The 3901-nt window shown below is 47.8% G+C and overlaps 1 non-coding gene across 1 annotated transcript; it reads left to right on the top strand.

Annotated features, from left to right (window-relative positions):
- The first annotated feature begins 2830 nt into the window (after nucleotides 1-2830).
- Nucleotides 2831-2892, top strand: LOC123631265. Its single transcript, XR_006733108.1, has one exon. It is a non-coding gene; the product is annotated as a U7 small nuclear RNA (small nuclear RNA).
- Nucleotides 2893-3901: the final 1009 nt, after the last annotated feature.

Raw genomic sequence — 3901 nt, 5'->3', positions numbered from 1 at the left:
TTTGCTGCAAAAATAAAAACATGTTTGATTATGGGATGCTGCCCTAAACACTGTCTGTTTCTCAATTTAAAAAATTCTGAATTCCAAAGCATATAACCCCAAAAGGCTTCAAATAAGGTACATGGACCTGAAAACTGACACAAAAAGAGATACAGCACAAGTCAAAGTTTCCCTGTTGACTGAATAGGGGACTAGGCAAAGGTGGGGTAGTCTTGTTACTTGGTTCTTAATACTATGTCTAAAAACTACAGGTAACAAATGGGTGTCACGGCAATGTTTGAATTAACCTTTTCCCTTTGAAAAAAGATAGGGATGACAATTATAATGTGAAATTCTGGCCCCATTTTGTTAAAACTTAGACACTTGAACCTAACGCAGTCCAGACAAAGCAATATTTGTGTATCTCCTCTTTGAGAGCACAATTTTGCATTTTCACCTTCTGAGTAGAATCTTGAGTAGAAAGGACCTGAATCTCATTTCAGGTCCTCTCTCCAATTCCAAAGTCAGGAATTTTCATCTCCATCACTGAGATGAGGGCTATTACCAGCATGAAGTCACGAGGAGAGTAAAGGAAGAACATTTTTTTGTTTTCATTAACCAAAGTCACCCTTGTTGCCACTGTAACCAGGAGGCCTGGAAGAGAGGCCAGGTGGTTAATGACACTCTGGTCACCGTAGGCAATAATGACGCGCAGTCCCTGAGTGCCGTAGTCTGCAGACCCCTGGTCTAGAGTATCGGCCCACCTCATGCCACACAGGCTCCACTGTTCAGAGACAAAGTTTAGCATCACCTGGGGCCTCAGGGCCACTCACTCACATGTGGCAGAGCCTGAAGCTTCAGCTGGATTTCACTCTAGACCAGGAGGAGTCAAATGACAACCTGTTCTGTTTTTGTACAGCTCACGAGCTAAGAGTAGATTCTACATTTTTAAAGGATTGTAAAACAAACAAGAATATGTAACAGAGACCACACACAGCCCACAAAGGTGAAAATATTTACTATCTAGCTTTTTACAGAAAAAGTCTGCTGACTGCTGCTTTCTCACTGTGAAGTGGGAAAGCAGGCCGGGCGAGATCACGCCTGTAATCCTAGCACTCTGGGAGGCCGAGGCGGGAGGATCGCTCGAGGTCAGGAGTTCGATACCAGCCTGAGCAAGAGCGAGACCCCATCTCTACTAAAAAAATAGAAAGAAATTAGCCGGACAACTAAAAATATATATAGAAAAAATTAGCCTGGCATGGTGGCGCATGCTTGTAGTCCCAGCTACTTGGGAGGCTGAGGCAGAAGGATTGCTTGAGCCCAGTTTGAGGTTGCTGTGAGCTAGGCTGACACCCACAGCACTCTAGCCCGGGCAACAGAGTGAGACTCTGTCTCAAAAAAAAAAAAGAGGGGAAGGAGAAGGATTCACCTACTAAGCGTGGGGGCCGCATTTGACTGCTTGCGTGAGCAGTGAGCTCAGCCCCACCGGGATGCAGGACAGGGGACGTCAGGTGGGCGGATGAGTGACTTCCACAGCAGTGGGAGGAGAAGGGCCTCGCAGACCCTGTCCACACATACATGTGGGGGGCTTCTTTAGACTCCCACCTGGGAACTTGCCAGCAGGATCTTAAAACTATTGTAGGAGATTCAACTTCAGATTTATTTTGAGAACAGCCCACTTTTTCTTACAGTACCTTTCTTCCTCCCTGTCCCATCCATACAGACACATGGGCAATATCCTCAAGTTTCAGGGCCCTCCCCAGGACCCCCTCACAAACCCTGGCTTCTTTTAGAGCCTGGACCTGTGCTGTCATCATGGCCCCGGCTAAGGCATGAGTCCTCCTTCCCCCAGCAAGTGAAGATGCCGGTTCTTGGGGGAAGCCAAATAAGGAGAAGCCCAGCACTTCACATTCTCTTCCCATTCGTTAGGTTAATTGTCAGTGTGAAAACTGTTCAGCAAATGAGGTGATTTCATGGGGACCCCAGCCCTCCCTTCTTCTTCCCGGCTTCCTTTCCCAGTGATTCCATAATTCCTCCTGCTCTCCCTTCCCTCTCCTTTTCCTTCTGTCCAACTCTGTTCTTATGAGGTACCAACTATGACCAGAGTCTGATGTGCTCCCATTGTCATTCCACACAGTCACAGTCGAAGGACCGGATCATTACATGTGGTCTTTGAGACATTTAGAGATAAAAGTATTAAACCCAGGACTAAGCTGGCCCCAATCCAGTTTTTCTTTCCATCCATCTACACGTCACATTCTTTTGAACCTGACACAACCTCCCAGGTAACAACCCACATCCCATAGAAATGTCCAGAGACCCCCACTGCTTACCCTGTTGGGCACTTTTGGACTCTTTTCAATTTCTGAGACTACAGAATCCTATCAGACCCACTGAGAAACACAAACCAAAAAAAAAGTTAGATACATATTTTTTAAAAGTTCATGTATGTTATCTCTGCTAGTGGAAAGGCAGTACAAAGATTAAGAGCCAGGGGTACAGGCAGACTGCCTGGGTTCAAATCCCAGCTCTGCCACTTATTAGCTATGTAATCTTGGACAAAATAAACTCTCCCTGCCTTGGTTTCTTCATCTATAAAATGAGAATACTGACATTACCTACTTTATGGAGTTGATGTAAATATTAAAGACTTCATATATGCAAAATACCTAGAAAAATGCCTGGCACCTAGAAAGAGCACAACACCTGTTAATGTCAGGAGCAGTATTAGTGTGAGTTTCCCCCTCCATGCCACTGTTTGGACTCACTCATTCTCTCCCTTCAAAGGCATGCTACGTGTCAAGCCCTGTGCTAGGCATGGGGGTTACGAAGATGATTAAAACCTGGTCCCTAGTGTGACGGCTCTTTTAGAATTTGTCTAGCAGGTTTTCTAGTCCTCACCAGAAGACCCCCTGATGCTTTAAAACAAAACAACAACAAAAAAAAACTGGTCCCTACCCCTAGTAGCTTGGAGTATTTGAGACGGTTGTAAACACAGGCGAGACTCCAACATGACATGGTGAGAACAAGAATAGAGAAACAGAGTTCTATGGGTGCACAGCAGACAGCACAGAAGGCTTTCTGTGCGGGTGGGCGGCTGGGGATCAGAGCTGAGCCTTCGAGGAGGAACAGAAGTTAGCCAGGCACACTTGGGGCGACAGAGAAGAGGCGGCAGGCACGGCAGGCAAGGGCATTCCGAGTCGGAGGAAAGCACAGCACAGGCAGGGAAGGCAGCAGCAGCCCAGAGCTGATGGGAAACTGACAGCAGCTCAGTGAGGGATGAGAGGTGAGGCTGGGGTGAGGCAGGGGCCAGGGCGCAAATGCCGTGCTGAGGAACTTGAGTGAGGGGGAGTCAACGAAGAGGCCTAAATGGAATGGCGTGGCCAGGTTTGCCTTCTAGAAAGATCCCTCTGGCAGGTGTGTGGAGGGATCGATTTAAAGATGACATGCAAGGGAAATGATTAGGATGTCACTGCAGTAATTGAGACAGGAGATGATGTGGGCATGAACCAGGGCTTTAGTAGCCAGGATGGTGAGGAGAGATCAGGTTACAAAGCTATTTAGGATACCGGTAGGTGAGTGGAAATAGCAAGTGAGAGGAACGGAAGAGCCAAGAATGACTACTCCACCTTGGGTGACCAAGTGGATGATGGTTCTATCAACCAGGATGGCGATTACAAGAAAAGGAAGGGCTGGGCACGGTGGCTCACGCCTGAAATCCTAGCTCTCTGGGAGGCCGAGGCGGGAGGATCGTTTGAGCTCAGGAGTTCGAGACCAACCTGAGCAAGAGCGAGACCCCGTCTCTACTAAAGAAATAGAAAGAAATTAGGCCGGGCGCGGTGGCTCACGCCTGTAATCCTAGCCCTCTGGGAGGCCAAGGCGGGTGGATCGCTCGAGGTCAGGAGTTCGAGACCAGCCTGAG

The sequence above is a fragment of the Lemur catta genome, chromosome 1 (genome assembly GCF_020740605.2).
Source record: "Lemur catta isolate mLemCat1 chromosome 1, mLemCat1.pri, whole genome shotgun sequence".
Taxonomy (NCBI): Eukaryota; Metazoa; Chordata; class Mammalia; order Primates; family Lemuridae; genus Lemur; species Lemur catta.
Note: the sequence above shows the minus strand (reverse complement) of the source record. Positions and strands in the feature narration are given on the sequence as shown.